This window comes from Notolepis coatsorum (genome assembly GCF_963971535.1).
Source record: "Notolepis coatsorum genome assembly, chromosome: 5".
Lineage (NCBI taxonomy): Eukaryota > Metazoa > Chordata > Actinopteri > Aulopiformes > Paralepididae > Notolepis > Notolepis coatsorum.
In genome coordinates this window covers 86,463,673-86,483,669 of record NC_140169.1, presented here as the reverse complement: position 1 = coordinate 86,483,669, position 19,997 = coordinate 86,463,673, and positions in this window count along the sequence as shown.

Genomic DNA, 19,997 nt, shown 5'->3' with positions numbered 1-19,997 from the left:
GAGAATCGATAAATCGGGACAAAATTATCGATAAATATAGATTTTTGTATTATTATTTTGCCAGATTATAAAAAGAAATGTATTACAAATGTTTTAATACTTTTTTCTTAAACGTTAAACGTTAGTTTGTGTGTGTGTGTGTGCGTGTGTGTGTGTGCGTGTGTGTGTGTGTGTGTGTGTGTGTGTGTGTGTGTGTGTGTGTGTGTGTGTGTGTGTCACGTGCACTCACTGTCGTTTTTGCGATGCTGTTGTTGGCCCACGACACACACACACACAAACCAACGTTAAATTATATTTATTTATATTTTTTAAGAAAAAAGTATTTAAAACTTTTTAAAATTTTAATTCTTTTGCAAAAAAATCGATAGGTGACACCACTTATCGATTTCACGCAGTTATCGATAATTATTAAGTGGTCTCAGCCTTAGTTTCCAGGCATCAACTCATAGTTTGAGTATCCTGTATAATATTAATGTAATATTAAGGTTCATGTAAGGTTCTCTCTGTCTTTTCTCTCTCTCTAATCCTGCCTCCCAGCTGATGATTCCAACTGTATTATTTGAATCAAATCTAATAGAGCAAATGTAAAAGATATCCTTTTTTTCTCAGCCCTGCCCTCCTCTCGCTGGAGGGAAGGCCAATCAGAGAACAGATCAGTCCTGTCACATGTACAGCATCAGTCATTATCATTTTGTTCCATTTGAACGGAACAGCCCCATTTCACTAAACATGAAGGAAATGAGCGAGTGCAGGCGAGCGTGTCGTCAATATGCTGTGAGGAACACAGGCCCTGTGGATGACAGTGTTTCTAACATGCTACATATGACCATCATTGTGAGGGCTGGAGAGGACTGCATGCTGCCCAATGAGGGGGCGTGCCGCTTTTCTACCTCACGCACCTGTGAGTGGTTGGTAATTAGCTCCTCGGGAGACTACAAAGACTGCCGACTGCCTTCCACTCGTTGCCAGGTCATCTTGTTGCCACCATCTACTGCCGCGTCTCCGGCGTGAGACGTCGTGCCATCTTCATCCTACCACCTACCGCCGCATCCCCTGTGTGAGACGTCGGCGCCGTTTTCCTGCTGGGACGTTTTCATGCTCCTGTGGATTTCCCTGTGTGAGCACCGCTTCCGTGCGGTCCTCGTTTTTCAAGTTCCCTGTCGGCACCTTTGCCTGGTGAGTCTCTTGACTACCTGAACATTTCCGTGATGTCCTGGATGTTTTTTCGGTCACCCTTTAAAGGGCCAGCGCTGCATTTTTTGTTGTTCATGGACTCCAGTGTATTTCACCCTTAAAGGATCAGTGCTCCCTTTTTCCCTGTGAAATAAATAATGCCCTGTTTTTGGCTAACTCTCATACCTGTCTTGTGTTGTGCTATTGGGGTCGCTATACAAACCATAACAATTATGACCGCAGAAACACAGACTCTTCATTCAGTCTACAGTATATAGTAGACTGAGCAGTGCCACAGAAATTACCACCCCCTTTTTTTTTTATAGATATAAAACCCATTTAGTTCATTTTCGCAGTATCAGTATTTGTAAAAAACTAAACGTGTTATCAAGCATGTGAATCAGACATTATAAACTGAATGTGCTGACAGCAGCTATTTTTAGGTTTCACTTTTACTTAGTTTTTTAACTTCACGTGAAGGGAACACAGAAGGCTCTGGAGACGACACAACACATTACACAACTATAGCAGAGGATTCGGATATTATTTCAGATTAAACCCCACAGCGGCGAAAAGCTCAACTGGCGCTCATAGAATCAGTCCAGACCAGCAAAAGTATGGTACATCGTTCCGTCCGTCAATGAACAGATAGAAAAGTGATGGAAGATATTACTGTCCGTTGTTTTATATATATTTTTTTTTATTAGAAGAAGAAATATCCAGTAATATACACTGGTAATACCGGATTTGTTATGAGTTTATTAGTCATGGGAAATTCCACATCACCATGGCAACCCTAAACCGCAGCAACACAGGCTCTTCATTCAGTCTGTAGCGGACTGACCAGCACCACATAAATTACTACAGTACCACTACAAAAAGATAAATAAAAGAAAGATGGATAAAGGAAATATAATAAGCAACTTCGGCCAAAAGTACAGACAATAATTGGACGGGTGTTTATGAAGAGTTACTTTATCATAATAAATATCTAAATAAGAACCGTTTCACTGCTACAACATGCGCCAAGGGCCGTTCTGACCGCCTCCAGCCAAGACTAGCAGCGCGGCTGCATTCAATCCACTTCTAATGTAGAGGAGCGTATGCAGTACCTTGCGTGTACCTCGTGGCTGCAGACGCTCCTGTACATCGTGTACCTCGTGGCTGCAGACGCTCCTGTACATCGTGTACCTCGTGGCTGCAGACGCTCCTGTACATCGTGTACCTCGTGGCTGCAGACGCTCCTGTACATCGTGTACCTCGTGGCTGCAGACGCTCCTGTACATCGGAAATTAATTGAAAGCAGCCGTGCCGCTGGACTTGGCTGCTTTGCGTGAGAACGAACCATCAGAGACCAACACAGTCCAACCATAACCAACATTGTTATGTCACACAGCTAGCGTTAGCTTTTTCCTCTAGCTACATGCTTGCACGGTTGGATCACCTTGAACACAACACAAAGATACCAGAGGGGTTAATGAATGCTTCAAATACTAACAGACGGATGACATACGGCCGGCTACCATTAGCTGTCAAGTTTAACCAAACAACGTTCCTGTTCAACAGCTGGCTGCGACTGCACATGATGTTAGTTGCGCAGTGGGTCTGGGCGGCTAACTGATTGTTTTCTTATCGCCAACGTAGCCTATGAAAACACCAACACCCATAATGCATTTCCTCTACTTGCACGTATAGACCACCACAACACTTCCGGTATTCTGAAATCCTGAACACGGAGAGACCAATCCCAAGTCAATCGGCACTTGCTCGGCCGAGCTATAGTAACTATTCCGCACCTACTCCCGAACTCCGCATGCGCAGATTGATAAACCTAGATCTCTGGACAATCCAGAGACTCTGTGGGCAATCTGCGCATGCGAAGTTCGGGAGTAGGTGCGGAATAGTTACTATAGCTCAGCCGAGAAAGTGCCGATTGACTTGGGATTGGTCTCTCCGTGTTCAGGAGACTCAGGCGTATAAAAGTCTATTGGATCATGTCTCCAGCTCTCCCACAGCCGTAGCTACAACCACTTAATATCAAGGCTCTCATCCACATTCATTCATTTTCTCCCCCCTGCTCTCTCTCCCATGAGCTCAATGTAACGCGGAAGTGCAGTGGTCTATAGTCCTTCCAGCCAACACCAGATTATAGCTCATATCTAGAATATCATAATGGGTTGACAATAAGACAAAAAAATAATTACACCGGCCTTTAGGGGTGTAACGGTACACGGAAGCCACGGTTCGGTACGTACCTCGGTTTTGGGGTCACGGTTCGGTACGATTTCGGCACACAGGAAAACAATATTTATGATTATTATATATTTATAATTATTATTATTATATGGGCGGCTACGTGGCGTAGTGGGCAAGGCGCTCGCCACGAATGACGGAGACGCTGGGCTTGCCTGTTCGAGCCCAGCGCTCCACATTGCTTTCAGTTTAGTTGGCCGTCCGTACTAATACACATTGGCCGTATTAGGGGGTGGGAAACTGATGGGTGGGGATCGAGCGTTGTGGACAGCGACTCCTACAGGTCGGTTGGTGCGCCTGCGCAGTAGAATCAGGAAGTGTCGGGGGCAGCGTGAGCCTCCCACACGTTACTCCTCGCCACTGAGAGATCGAGCTGCGCTGGTGAAAAGATGCGACTGCTGTTACCTCAAGTACCGGAGGGGACTTGTGCTATATATGACTTAGTCCACATTGCAGCCGGCTTGTGGGAGGCAAGAAACAGCGTTCGTGACAGGGGAGGGTTGAATTGGATGATACGAAATTGGGATGGGAGAAAAATATAGAAAATGGGAGAAAAAGTGGATCAAAACAATTTTTTTTTATTATTATATATAATAATTTTGTATTAAGTTATACTTAGTTCCACCTAGGCTTGCTGCGGTAGTCAGTCAGTGATAACGTCTGTCATTCTGTGTTCAGGAATCCACTTGAGTAAATTAATTGCCTACTGCCCCCTCCCCCCACCGTGGTATAGTTTCACTTTCACTTCTAGAGTAGATTTGACTTCACGTGACACAGAGAAAGACTAGAGAAGAGATGCCATGTTACACAACAATGAGAGGATTTATCACTATTTTGGATTTAAACACCGTAGCAGCTCGACTGGAGAGGAGCTCAAAGGACCAGTCCAGATCAGCAAAAGTACGTTTGCGTGTTTTTTCTGCTGGAAAGTAGCGCGGAAGAAAGGTGGTGTGTGTGTGTGCGTGTGCGCGTGTGTCTTTCCATTGGTTAACATTATTACGCGAATAAGAAAACGATGAACATTTTCAGCCTATTGTATATGCTGTGTTACAAACATACTGTATCATTCATGGTTGGTGACACCTGTAGGTAAGGGGAGGAGAGGAGGGGAGAAACAGCCGAGTGCAGAGTGCGCGTTCATTTCTTTACAAGCTTCAATGTTTTATTCATCATCTAAATGTGGCAATCCAAGCTTGATATGCAACATTAAATGAATGACCTTCTGTGTTAAGACTCTTAGTAAGCCAGTGTAAAGTAAAGATATTGAGCATAGATTTGTAAAATGTTCACCGTATGAGACGTATTCTTCGTATGGCTGCACGTACCGCACCGTGAGCCAGGTACCATAAATTCGCGGGACGAATACGCGTACCGTTATACCCCTACCGGCCTTATCCTTTAAAGGTGCTATAGATAACATGCAGCCATTAGATATTGTTGTTGTTAAACTTTTTTCTTTATCAAATTTTTCTCCTTATTTTCTATTTTTCTCCCATCCCAATTTCGTGTATCCAATTCTCCCCTCCCCTGTCTTGAACGTAGCTCGACTATGCCCCCCACTGGTCAGTTGTAGAGAGGATAGAAGCCTTGCATCACGTGTTCCCTCCGGCACACGAGGAGGCAGCCTGTCACATCTTTTCGCCTGCCAGCGCGGACTCTCATTGGCGAGGTGTAACGCATGGGAGGCTCACACTACCCTCGCCACTTCCTGTCTCTGCTGTGCAGGCGTCTCCCAACCGACCTGTAGGAGTCACTGTCCACAACGTCCAATCGCCACCCATCGACTTCCACCCGCTGACTCTGCCAAATGAGCCAGTACGACGGCCGGCCCAAGCCGAAGGCAATGCTGAGACTGGGATTCGATACCGGAGTCTCTTGCATTGGTGACGAGCGCAATCTCCGCTACGCCACCCAGCCGCCTTGTTGCTGTTAAACTTGAGTGTCTCGCAGAGCCAGACCTCTCTCCACACTATGTTAGCGCTGTGCCAGCACAGCACAGAAGATAAATAAGGGTAAAGCACTCTGCTACCACTCACTGTATATGACTGAGAGACCACGACACATCGAAAACGGTGCACATATTGGAGGTGCTTCCTTGCTTACATGAAATACTCTTTGGTGCATTCCATCTTTTTTGTGAAGTTCAGTCAAACCTTCAAGCGTTTGCTGCTATGTTCCAACAAAAGTGTCTCTGCTCATCATATGCTTTGCTGACACAGCCACGTAACCAGTGACATGACGTTAGGTCAGAGAGAGAGAGAGAGAGAGACAGAGAGAGAGAGAGAGAGAGAGAGAGAGAGAGAGAGAGAGAGAGAGAGAGAGAGAGAGAGAGAGAGAGAGAGAGAGAGAGAGAGATGTTAAGGCAGTAGTGTCTGTCCTTCACTCAGCTTAATGCTACATGCTGCACAGGAGGCCATGAAGCTAAAGGACTTGGAAGGTGATGGTGTAGTAAAACTGTCTTATTACAGTTTTACAAGAGTGTAACCATCGGGGGCGGCTAAGTGGCTGTGGTAACATTGACTGTGTATTTCATAACTAATATCTGTGTATGATAGGAAATATATGCAAAAAGCTTTGTGTGCCGTTTGGAACAAACTAAGTCTCGGTTTTCAGTGCTAAATAGAGAACCATTCTAGAAACAGTTGCATCAGCAGACCAGCCCAAACTTGATAACAGAAGGAACAGTCACTCAACCCCCCACTCAAGCAATGGCTAATCTATAGAACAAACAACACCTTTCCATAGGGGGTGACAGTTGCACCAAAAAGCAGAAGGCTAAATGAAACAATTATAGATTAGAGACAAAACACACTGTTACATCATCACTGAAAACTGCAAATATCTGTTTATAATGGCTAATTCAAATAATGCCTTAATTACATATATGATATGAGAAAGATTAGATCTTCCCACGCTCAGAGTGGGAACCTCGAGTTGACTGTATGCTAATGTAGGTGATCACACCCCACTAGCAGAGGAGAGCTGGTCTGAAACAGAGGGCAGACCAGCCCATACTTGTTATGTGCTTACAGAATGTTAGACTGAAACTAATTCAAAACAATATCATATTAAAAGGTAACTGACTTATTAGATAAAAGAATATTTGAATGTCATTTAGAATGTCACCTGACTATGAAAGTAATAGTGTTATTTCACTCTTGTTGTAAACCATGTGTAGCATCCTGAATATTCTGCTAAGTATTCAGAAGTGCTGACTAACTGTTACTTTCCCTGTGTGTGTATAAAGTGTGATAAACAGTGTTCCTTTTGATATCTCGCCCGGTCTAATAACGAGGTGAGGTGCTACTCTTCTCTGGCTTCATTATGGATCACTAACAATAACATTGAAGCATCTTTCTCCCGTGCTGAAGTGGTCCTATAGTGGGATCAGTTGCGGTTGCCAGCAGGGGGCAGTGGTGGCAGGTGGAGCGGAGGAGAGAGGGAAGCAACGAGGAAGAGAGGATTACCTGGGAGCCGGAGCACCAGGAAGCTCTCTTCGGCAGTGAACTCGACCATGAACAGTCGCAGCGAGCGTGTGCTCAGGAAGAGCCCTGTTGAAGGAGTGATGTTGAAGAGCCCCGTTGGAGAGCGACGGGTGATAAGAAGTACTTGCTAGTTGACGTGTTATCCTAGAAGTACCAGCGATAGTGTGTGAGTAAGAGATACGGAAAGAAGGACTAACGTCCATAGTTAACGGGTTATAGTAGTAAGTGTGCAGTGTATTAGCATGCTGCTAACGGCTCCATTTGACTCCAGTAGACTACCGGGCGCGCGGCGCTGAAGACCGGTGGTACAGTCAGCCACGTTGCGTTAGTAGTACAACCGATAGCAGGAGGGTGCACTCAGACCCACAGTTTAGCTGTGTTTAGGGTAGCCAAACAGTATTAGCTTGCGCGCCAGCATCAAACAGCAGCCAGCAGTGGACGTCTCCCCGATGCCGCAGAGGACGCCTCTTCCCACCAGCAGAGGTCGCCACCACAGCACGCTCCTCCAGTTCACCACTGCCCATGCTGTTCACCCCAGCCCGCTGGCTGTGCTCGCGGGATCGCCCGACGCCATCTTGTCACCTGGACGAGAGGTGATAAGAGTGGGTCCTCCATCTTGGCTAAGTACGAACGGTACCTCGTGTGCCCACAGCAATGTCCATTCAAGCGAACGCTAACGACCAGTGTCTAAGGGGTACCCCAAACAATATAAGCCGGCTTTTAGTGTAGGTTTTATTTGGTAACGTGGGCCCACATTTAACTGGTTTCTTTTGTATTTTTGTATTATTGTATTGTTATTTGAATTCCCAATGAACTACCTACTTTGTGCCTGGGTCTCCCCTAATCCAAGCGGGGTTATTATTAATGTATTGAGCATGCGGTGCCTATGATGGGAATAGTGTTCCCCTACATTACCAGTGAGAGCACCCGGTGCCGTTTATGAATAAGTGCTTTATGGATAATCTGAAGTACACCTTGTAACTGATAAACTGACCAGGCTTTACATAAAGTAGATGTAATTGGGAGCACTGTGTGTGTGTCTGTTTCTTCTATATATGCTAACCTAACCCCTGGGTAAATACTTGTGACTGGTATAATTATTTAACCCTTCCACCCCATTCACAGCATATTAATTAAAGGGTCTATACAGGTGGTCAAGGAAGGGTACTGCTTAAAGGGAAGCCCAATAACACTATTGAACTGACAGTCACCGGGTGTGGGAGGGCTGTCGGAAGTACTGGGGGAAGTGAGAGTGTGTGGGGAGCTACTGCTGACCGCCTTGGAAGGCGAGGGAGACCAGAGTACCATTCCCCAGGTTAGTAAATCCTGGGCCCCATCCACTCCTGCTGCACGCCCTCCAGAACGACGTTCCGGGCCAAAGACGGGGGTACATATAGATCCAACTCTATAGTATCCTGCTACCAGGTGGCTGTGTACTACTACTCCCATAAGCAGGGATAATCCACCCTTCTACACATGTATAGAAAATAAGTCTCAATTACAAAGGTTTAGTCTGGTAAAATCAAGTTATTCTTAATCACTGTTTGGTATCAAAATGTAAACAAAAGAGTAAAACTGTGATAATACTGGAAGAGTGTAATTCATATACACTGGAAATACTTTGTAAATGTTTATTGGAATGCCCTTCTGTCCAACTGAGAAGACCACAGCCCAAAAGGAGGGGGCCACAGAAACCAACCCCCATTGTGCAGGGACAGACAGCACCCCGGAAGACAGCCAATTGGAACAAAACTCCAGATATAGAATGTAACTGATTGGCTATGAACCAAGTCAACTTATGACATCATTTTGACTATATAAAGGAGAACGCATTGGGAAAGAGAAAGGCCACCCCCCCCCCCCCCCCCCCTGGGGACTGCGTCCTCTCTCAACCGATCCCAGCTCCACCAGAGAATGCTGTTTGCCATTACATGTGAGTAAAATCATGGACCCCATTGTTGGTTAGAGTGAAGACCAGGTTTTACTCATGTGTAAATGCTCAGTATATTCTCTATTTCATTGAAGTAACATGACTGCTATTTGTGTACAGATTTGTTTGATGTGTAATTCTCAACAATCCCTTTTGTACAAGCATGTTTTAATATGAAATCCCTGTATGTAAACAACCTTTTAATTCACTCTGAGCCCCGAGGCAATAAACCAATTTGAGTTGAACCTTAGTTCCGTTTGTCTGACTTACACGTTTTATTCTCTACTGGCTATTTTGGAGTCAGATGAGGACCATCACTATCTCTCTTTCTTCCATCTAGTTAGCAACCTCAATGCACTGTGAATAACCTTAGATATTGATTAGAATATACGACATGGCGCAGTGGGCAAGGCGCTCGCCACTAACGCAGGAGATGCTGGGTTCGAGCCCAGCTCTCGGCGTTGCTACCAGCTTGGCTGGTCGTTCATACTAACACAATTGGCAGTGTTAGGAGTGGGAAAGCTGATGGGTGGGGATCGGACGTTGTGAACAGCGACTCCTACAGGTCGGTTGGTGCGCCTGCGCAGCAGTATCAGGAAGCGACGGGGGCGGCGTGTCCCTCCCACGCGTTACTCCTCGCCGCTGAGAGATCGCGCTGTGCAGGTGAAAAGATGCGACGGCTGCCTCCTCGTGTACCGGAGGGGACATGTGATGCAAGGCTTCGTCCACATTGCAGCCGGCCAGTGGGAGGCATGGCCTAACAGCGTTCGAGACAGGGGAGGGTAGAATTGGACAATACGAAATTGGGATGGGAGAAAAATTGAAAATGGGAGAAAAAGTAGATAAAAAAAAATAGTGTAACCATCGCAATACGGATGCACCAATACCATTTTTCACTGCCAATTAGCGGTCACAATTTGTCGCCCTAGTTACGAAGAAATGTATTTTGTAATGTCTGTGGTAACAATTATATTTTTATATTCTGTTTTATTATTTTTGTTATTTCCATTGTCATTATTGTTGTTATTATTATCGCTATGTCCTGTGAAGTCCTGTTTATTGTTATTATTACTGTGTTGTCTTGTTTCATGTAAGAGAAAGAAAAGAAAAGATTAAAAAGAAATTAATGTTGCAGTCTGTGTGTAGCCGAGGATGTCCAGCCCAGTAATTGGTAGAGTGTACGTCACAGAGGTGAGATAAAGACTCTGCATTAGTAATCAAACGTAGTGATGCATGATACACGTTCTGCCTCTCATCCTCCCTCTCTCCTTCAGGGGTCTGCTTGGTCACGCTGTGCCAGGAGGTGCCAGGCAGAGCCCCAGGAGGCAGGGAGCGGGTCAGGCCGGGGGAACGGGGTGAGCCCCGGAGCGCCCTTTCAGCGCCGATGAGAGATCTGTTTCCCTGCGGCCTTAATTAACCTTAACTATTGGTGAGAAAACGATAGGTTATGTAGATAACCTAGTTATATTAGTATTGGCTAAGCGTCCCGCTCTGAGCCTTACGAGATACTCTATATCTCCTGTGATACCTAATGTATCTCCCACGAACAAAAAACACATGCACCCCACCTGTATGGGGCCCCGCCCCTTATGGTGGTACCACCCATATAACCATGACTCTGGTCATGAAACACCCTTCCTCGCCAAAAACCTGTCCCAGGAAAAGACCCCTCAAGAGGGAACTCAGGGCGCGCAGAGCGGGACGCTTAGCCAATACTAATATAACTAGGTTATCTACATAACCTATCGTTATATTTCGTATAGCATCGCGTCCCGCTCTGAGCCTTACGAGATAATGGGGAAGAGCGGGCGCGAGACCCGACAGATGTACCCCCTGAGGACCCGTAAGCCCACATCAAGGGGTGCGGGGAGCCCTGTCACCCCATCCTTCCTAACGAAGGGGGGGCGCAGTCAACTCCACCTGAATGCGAACAAGAGGGAGCCAGAACCCCTTGAACACACCGTACAGGCGGAACCACGTGTGACTCAACACACTGCGGCCCATACCCATACACTCCTGCTACCCGACCAAAGGACGGGAAGCAGGAAAGGCCACAGACCCCAGAACCGCCTGGGAGACAGAACCCCCGGTCATGTCCATGAGGTAAAACCTTACAAAGGGGCCCGGTGAGGACCATGAAGCTGCAGCACAGATGGCCTCCACCGAGGCCCCACCCAGGAGAGCGGCAGAGGCAGCCACCCCACGAGTGGAGTGCGCCCTGACGCCCCCAGGGGGATCCTGCCCAGCCAGCGTGTAGCAGAGGGTAACACCCTCGCACAACCAATGGGACAGGCGCTGCTCCGACAGTGCCTTACCAGCACGAGCCCCACCGTAACAGACAAAAAGCTGGTCGGTAACCCTGAAATCCTGAGTACGGCTGAGGTAAATCCCCAAGCACGGACTGGACATGACAGGTGAAGGCCCGCATCTAACTCACCAGTGTGAGGAGGAGGACGAAACGCCTGAACCACAATATCCCGGGAGCGGAAGGAACTCCGGATATTCTTAGGCACGAAAGCAGGATTAGGTCGCAGAGTGACACCGCAATCGGTCCGAAAAGACAGGCACTCTGGACGTACCGAGAGAGCACAGAGCTCACCTACGCGTTTAGCGGAAGTGACAGCCAGAAGGAACGCGGTCCTGAAGGACAGCTGTCCCAACGGCGCCCGCTCGAGCGGCTCAAACGGGGCCAAGGACAACCGACGAGGACCAATTGAAGATCCCAAGTCGGAGCCAAGGAGCGTTGCACCGGCTTAACGCGTCGAGCGCCAAGCAGGAAACGCTTCACAAGAGGGTGGCTGAACAAGACATCCCCTCAAACCCCTCATGATAGGAGGATATAGCTGCTGCATATACCCTCACCGTCGAAGCCGACAGTCTATCAAGGAGAGACTGGAGGTAACTAAGGACAGCAACCAGGGGGCAGGAGACTGAGTCCTGGCCCCCCGCCTTACACCACACTTGGAACATACGTCATCTGCCCGCGTAAGCGCGACAGTGGAGGGAGCATGCGCATTCCAGATGGTAACACCATCAGGATCAAGGACCTGCGCCCCTCAACGTACCCGTCCCAACAACTGACCTAACAGATGTATGGGGAAGAATCCCTGGCGGCACGGCATCGGCCCCAGACCTGCCTGGCCATGTCCAGACGCAATCCTCACCCGTCAGGATGAGGGCCGCCCCGCGACAGTACACCTGCACCCACATTCTCCCTGCCGGGGATGTGGGGAGCCCTTAGGCCGCGCAGATGGAGGACGCCCATAGCCAGCCGCCCGCCGCCTGGTGCAGACAGGGGGAGCGTACTCCTCCCTGTCTGTCGATACACGACACTGACGTCGTATCGTCCGTCCTGATCAACACCATTTGTGGACCAGAAGGACCGCTTTCAACACCAACACATTGAACGTAGCGCAGACCGGGCAGCATGGTTTGCCAGCTGCCCCCTACTGCGTTGGTCCGACGCGTCACCAGCGAGGGAGGCGTCGGTGAAAACGCGACGTGAGACAGCGCCGTAACCGTCCTAGGACGGAACCTCCCGAGCGTGTTGACAACACGCTCTGAGATGGATGCCCATAGCCCTCCAACCGTTGACTGGGAAGAGGAATACTCTACATCCAGTCTACAGCAACCCCAGGCTGGTAGAGACCTGCCTGGTACAAGACCTGACGATCCACCTTGACCGCGAAGGACCAGAACGTCATCAGGGCAGAACACTCCGTAACCCCGGATGACGCAGAGGCCCCAGTGCGGCCTCCATGCACTTGGTGAAGATGCGGGGAGCCAGAGAAAACCGAACGGCAGCCTCTGGTACTCATACGCTAACCCTGCAAAGGAAGCGTAGGTAAGCCCTAGGATGGAAGATCGGGGATGCGCATACGCATCCTACAGGTCTATGGAGGAGAACCAGACCCCCACCTGACAGTGTTCAACAGGTAGGAGACGATCCAAAAAATGCTGAACCTTCCCATGGGACAGGTCCAGCCTGGGTCTTACACCCCTCCCTCCCGACTTCTCGGGCAGAGAACACCGGGAGGAGAACGCCACGACGATGGCTTGCTTCGTCCACAGAGATTGGATCTCGTCGACCAGAGCTGTCCCTGCTGGAGACCCCGACAACAGGGTCTGTACCAAACCTGAAAACGGGTGGGGTTGTGTAAACACAAGTCCCCGCCTCACCATTCTCTCCATCTACCTCGACATATGGTACTGCCGTAGTCATATGTGACGACACTCCCAACGCACCCGCCGTCACGTGGCGCAGGTCCGCCAGGAACTGTAGATAGTTGGCCCGGTCCCCCCCGCTGTGCGAAGACAACCCTGGAATCGTGCGAGGAGCGCGTTCCGTGTCGGAACACCTGACCCTGACACCACCCACGAGGCAATCGCACCCAAGGGGGAACCCCGACAGAAAAGGGCCTGTCTGATACGGGGGGCTTCCGATCAAACAAGCCCCCCCACTGAACACCCCTCCAGAACATCTGAAGGAGTTGTTCTGCAGCCGGACATGCAAGGTGTAAGGCCCCCATGGGTTCCTACACACCGTAGCCCTGCAGTGATATCACTACCACCCCAAACCATGTGAGCTGCGACCACTTGCCAATATTCCAGGAGTGGGAGCACCAACATGATACCTGGCCTGGCGAAGGCGAGGCCGGGGAAGCCCGCACTGTGTGCCTCAAAAGGTTTCGAGCCCCCCTGCTGACAACACTTAAGTTGACAGACGTAACACCAGGCTCAACCAACACAGTTCAAGGTGTGGGAGCCGCTTGACAGCACAACATTCTCACGGACAGACCCAGGCTCAGCCATCAACTGGGTGTCAGCCCCTGTCTCCATGAGAAGCGAAGAATGGGGCCGCATACGCTTCAAGAAGGTCCGCGGCCCGCAGCCAAAGGAACTCCCCCCAGAGCCCCGCTTCTGAGGGTAACAGAAAGCGGACTGAGCGGGGAGCGGGCTGCTCGCGGCAAAATGACGACGGAGTGGTTTACCAACACCGAAATCACCCAAAATGGCCGATCCCTCGGCCGCCAAGACTGTCGGCCTCGCTATACCCTGTCGATTCTCCAACCAGGGCACCACTGGCGGGGGAAACATGGCCGCCTGTCGAGGGCCCCGTCATCGCGAGGCCGTGCTCTCTCTTCTTCTGGCTGCGCGGTGTGAGGCGGTGTAGGGCCTAGGACAATACCGCCCGCGCTCCAGCAGAAGACCAAAATCCCCTGCGGAGAGGGGAACCCTGAGCGGTTATAGCTTGCGGCTGGGTCAAAGCTAATAACGTCAACATCCTCGACGGAGTGGTTTACCAACACCGTGCGCGATGTGTCGACGTCGGCCGGCCCTCAAGGCCCCTCCACCAGACACCATTTCTGTAATAGAAAAAACACCAATTCGAACACAGTTCTAATCGTTGCCAATTCCATACCGTGGCGGTACAAGCCTTAACAGCCCACCAGCCACTCGCCAGGCCGACCCATGGTGTCGGCCGGGCGGGGCATTGTTTCAATATATCAAAAACAAAGGACTGACGTTAACATGGAGCACCAGTGGTGATTGCAAACAGCACCCTCCACTGTGGTGTGGACCATGAAAAGGTTAAATGAATAAAAGAGCTAAACCACAAAAACTGTAGAATGAGCAAACCCATACACACAAAGTTTAAGGGGAGACGGACCAGACCCGTCTTCATTCAAAATATTCACAACAGAACACCAGCCCTAGTTTAGCCCATTTACCAAAAAAGGTAAACAAAGCCCCCCCCCCGCACTACTCCCCCAGTATACCGATTGACCGTCAGTATGAATGGTTTGAGAGGAGAGAAAGCTTGTAGCAAGACAGACCTTCTCATAGCAGAGTGACAAAATGAAACAATAGCCCCCTACACAGGGCCGCCCCAGGAGATGGGGGGCCTCGCGTCTAAAAACGCACAGGGCCTCACATTTCTCCCAAGCGGCCCTGCCCTTACACTACTGCAGCCTAACGCCAGGCAATGTGGAACCCAAGACAACAATTGCCTGTGCACAGACACGCAACATGTTTACCATGTCGGCTGGACCCATAGCCCCACTACCCGACGCCAACCCAGATGGGAACACCGTTCAACAAACCCCGCCGGAACACAAGGTAATACCTGGCTAGAACCTAGCCACGACCTACCCCGTTGTCAACCCATTTACCCGAAAAAGGTAAATAGAACTCAAAACCCCACAACAGCTACCGACTGACCTTCATTGATGAACCGGGCAAGAGGCGGGAGAGTGACAACATCTCACGGCGGAGACATTAAAACAGCATAGCAATTAGCAGTAGTGATAGCATGCGGCAGTAGCGATAGCATGTTAGCATAGCTTTAGATGTTTTAGCAGCACGCCCAAGACAGCTTGGAAACCGTTCCCTGCAGAGAACGTTCACCAAACCATCTTGCCCCTGGCGCCAACACACAACAAGGTTGTGTTAACAACACAAACCAGCATTACTAACACTAATACCCATGCCTGAAGACACAGGGCCTACCTGAGTACAAGCTGGCCCGACAGCCAGCCTTGTACAGCTGAACCTCGATGTGCAGTCATCAAACGAGGAACATCACAGGCCCGTCGTGTCGCCGAAAACATGCGTCGAAGATGCCAGGGGCCAGCAACCTCCGGTAAGCTTCCAACATTATTAATCTTCCTTAATCTTTTCATTCCGCTAGCTCGTATGGTGCAAGCATCCAGTACGCTGGGACGAAAATAGAGGAAGGGTGTTTCATGACCAGAGTCATGGTTATATGGGTGGTACCACCATAAGGGGCGGGGCCCCATACAGGTGGGGTGCATGTGTTTTTTGTTCGTGGGAGATACATTAGGTATCACAGGAGATATAGAGTATCTCGTAAGGCTCAGAGCGGGACGCGATGCTATACGAAATATAACAACTAAACTGACCTTGAGTCAGCTCAGGCAAGTCCCAATCTAATTCCAGGTGAATAGCCGCTATCACCCCTGACAATGTCCTTCACCAGCACACACACACGCACACACACACGCTCGCGCACACACACACGCACACACGCTCGCGCACACACACACACACACATATATATACACACACACGCAAACCTCTACAACCTGCCGTGGATCCGTTTTCTCTCTCTCTCTCTCTCTCTCTCTCTCTCTCTCTCTCTCTCTCTCTCTCTCTCTCTCTCTCTCTCTCTCTCTCTCTCTCTGGAGGGAGGGATAACACATAATACACATAATAACAAAAGGACATTATAGCTATAGTATATAGTTCAGCAGCTGTAACAAAATTATAATTATATTATAATTTCTTATTATTTACATTTCAACAGTGTCAAAATATGAATTGTAATTGTAATTGATTAAAAAAAAAGATAAATAATTTTCCATGTTCCATCTAATAATATTCCATTACTTATATTTTAGGTTTTTGCTGTGGTATCATTTCAGAATCGGTATAGTGATACTTAGGCTGGTATCAGTATTGAAGTAAAAAAATTGGTATCGTGACAACAGGAGTTGTAAGTGTAAGACAGTTGTAGGCGGTAGCTAAGTATGGACTGAGTGAGTATAGGCTAGATTTATAGTTCAGAGTTTATACGTTATGGAGAGAGAGAGAGAGAGAAGAGAGAGAGAGAGAGAGAGAGAGAGAGAGAGAGAGAGAGAGAGAGAGAGAGAGAGAGAGAGAGAGAGAGAGAGAGAGAGAGAGAGAGAGACGTAATAAAAGTTTGGATGTGATGTGATTGAATTCGATTCAGTTGAATCTCTGCATCGTTTCTGCTTCAGCAGCAGAGACTGAAAGGCTGTGCTCACAGATCACAGACCGTCTGGATTTACACTCTCTGGGGAAACCTTGGCGCAGCAGAGATGCTAATTTAGCGATAAAAAAGATAAAACACAAAATTAATACTTCAGCACAGGTCTGGTTGTTTTTCTTGTTGTTTTAAAGTCTTAATGAGTTTCCTAAAGTGTGTTGTGTCGCAGAGCAATGAAGGAAGTCGAGTCCCTGAAGTGAAAACAAAGCCATACTTTTGGTTTAATGGCCTCCTACTATCCAAGAAACAGGGTGTTTGTTTCCAAACAAACTCGCTCACACTGTCTGTAGTTGTCTCAAAAATGTAGAATATTATTATCTATTTTATATATTTATTTCATGTTTCTGTTGTGAATAAATTCATAATCAATTGAGTTTATAAAGCTGTTAGAACATGATTAAAATATGATACAAATTGGTTAAAAATCCAAAGTGATATATTTCAGTTAAAATGTTGTGCCTTTATTTGCTTTTCTATTAAATGAGAAGTGTAATGGGTCACATGTGTAACGGTTGTAACAACGTCACCTCAAACTTCGATGCCCCGAGTGGGAGTCGAACCCCGGTCAACCACACCACGGGCAGCAACACAGACCGCTATACCAAGAGGTGAATTCACTTCTAAGTACTGGGTCTATGCGTCTTAACAATGGCCAGTTAGCCTGCAGCATCCTAGTGCTAGTAACGTTAGCGCTAAGAAGGTAGCCAGAAGCCTGCAGCATCCTAGTGCTACTATCGTTAGTTCTCAGAAGGTAGCCAGAAGCCTGCAGCATCCTAGTGCTACAATAATCGCTAAACGAACAATAATCACTATGCAACAACCATCAAATGCACACAGCACACACACCCACACGCACACACTCACTCAAACAAACAACACACTGCAGCACCCACTCTCCACACTTTAGATCACACAAACACACTTACACTTTATATTTATTGATAAAGGATTTGCACTACAACTCGTACACCTACTGTGAATTGTACCTAAACTGCACCTCGTCCATTTATGCCTTGCACTATATAGCATTGTATATTAGTACACTGCACAGTATTGTATATTGTATGGTAACTACGTCTACGAACATTGTACATATGTCTAAACTGAACACTGTGACCTCTTTTTTTACTTCTAATTTTTACTATGTTTTTATTTCATACTTATCTTGTCATGCACAGTCTCTGGAGCGCAACAGTAAGAAGCATTTTGTACAAAAGTATTCTGTACTTCTGTATGACAACTATTAAAGAAACTTGAAACTTGAAACTTGAACTACTATCGTTAGCTCTCAGAAGGTAGCCAGAAGCCTGCAGCATCCTAGTGCTACTATCGTTAGCTCTCAGAAGGTAGCCAGAAGCCTGCAGCATCCTAGTGCTACTATCGTTAGCGCTCAGAAGGTAGCCAGAAGCCTGCAGCATCCTAATGCTACTATCGATAGCTCTCAGAAGGTAGCCAGAAGCCCGCAGCATCCTAGTGCTACTATCGTTAGCTCTCAGAACGGTAGCCAGAAGCCTGCAGCATCCTAGTGCTACTATCGTTAGCTCTCAGAACGGTAGCCAGAAGCCTGCAGCATCGTAGTGCTACTATCGTTAGCTCTCAGAACGGTAGCCAGAAGCCCGCCATCGATAAGCGGTATAGGTAGTTGACGTAGGTGCACATACTTAGCCATCAGCTGTGGGATGGGGTAGGTGTACTGAGACAAGCCTATGTCGTGGCTGGTGAAGACGTTGGTTATACTATACTGCTTCTCGGGCTGGTCCACCGCTGCCATCTTGAAGGAGACCTTTTCACCTTTTATGGTCTTCTGGTCCCTTCTGATGGTGCGTATGGTCATGGTATCTTTGACACCCCGCAGGCCCAACTGGGCTGCTGCGGAAGCGAGGAGGAGAGTCTTTTCAGACCCATCGTCCAGGACGGCGTAAGTGTCCAGGACCTTGTCCTCGTAGCTCAGGAGCACTCTGACCACTTTGATGAGCACTCGGGGGGTTCCGCTCTGCTTGGGGTCTATGTGGAGCACTCCTGTTGGTCGGTTGCCTCGTCGGGCTATTCTTATCATGTTATCCTCGCACAAGAATCGGCGGTGACCGGCTTGTGGGGGGTCAGACGCAATCCACTGCTCCATTTCGGCGATGGTCAGTTCCGGGAACACGTCGCACTGGTCCAGCCAGTGTCCTCCGCGGCAGTACGTACAGTCGATCTTCCATACCTCCTTTGCCGGGGGGTTGTCACCTGTCTGTGGTGACACAGAATCTATATGGTGCGAGTCGCACCGTGACTCCCAGTGTCTGCTGTAGCAGTCGGGACACCAGGGAGCGGTCTGGTGGAACTTTGGTGCTGGTGCCACCGCCTCGGCATGGTACATTACCGCGACGGGCCCACTCTGTTGTCCTGGCTGACGCCTGTTGATGTCATGCAGGACCTCCAAGTGGGTGCCACCGCACCTGCTGCACTTCTTCTTCAAGCGGTACTCAGCTGCTAGGTGGCTGCGCGCGCAGCGGAAGCAGCGGCGGTGGTCCTTGATCCACTGACTCACCTCGTCCGTGGTCAGCTTCCCGAAAGTGTCGCATTGGTACAGCCGATGTTCTCCCTCACAGTACTGGCACTCAATCTTCCACTGGTCCTCTTTCATCGAGGGGGTGTTGTGGTTCTTGTGCTGCGGTACTGATTCGGCTTGGTGCATAACGGTCACCAACCGGCGGTTATCTGTTGATCCCCAAGGTCCTGGTCTTGGGCTTGGTCCACTCCATACGAACGTGTCGAGTCGTAGGCTACTGACCTCCCTGGCGAGGAACTCAGATAGGTCTAGGAGGGATGCCTCTGGGCCGTTGGGGTCGCGGTGGTCTCTCTGCCGCCTGAAGCGCTCTTGTCGGGCGGGAGGGAGCTTCTCTAGTATCCTCTCTACATTAGAGTTAGCGTACAGTTCATAGATCCCTTTTTCCTTTTGGGACCCCAGCATCCCTACCAGGGACTGTACCTTGATAGAGAGGTCATCTAATGCTCTGTTGTCTCTGGCTGGGGGGAGACGGTCAATGTCTCTTATCTCCTGTATCACATAGTCCCATATGCGTCCATAACGTTGGTCGAGGGCTACTAGAGCCGCGGTGTATGGGGTAGTAGACCTTCAGGTGCTTGAGTAGGATAGCATACTTGTACGGTTCATCTGGTACGTCGGACAGCATAGTCTCTAAGCACATTCGTAGCTCTGTGTACTGTGCTCTGTTCTCGTGTGTGAAGTCCGGGAACGTCGGTGTGCCAAGGTACGATGCCATGGATGACTGGCACATCGGTGAGCGTTCTCCTGGGCGAGTCTCCCCGTGCGTGTCGTCTTGGGCTGGTACTTGGTGGG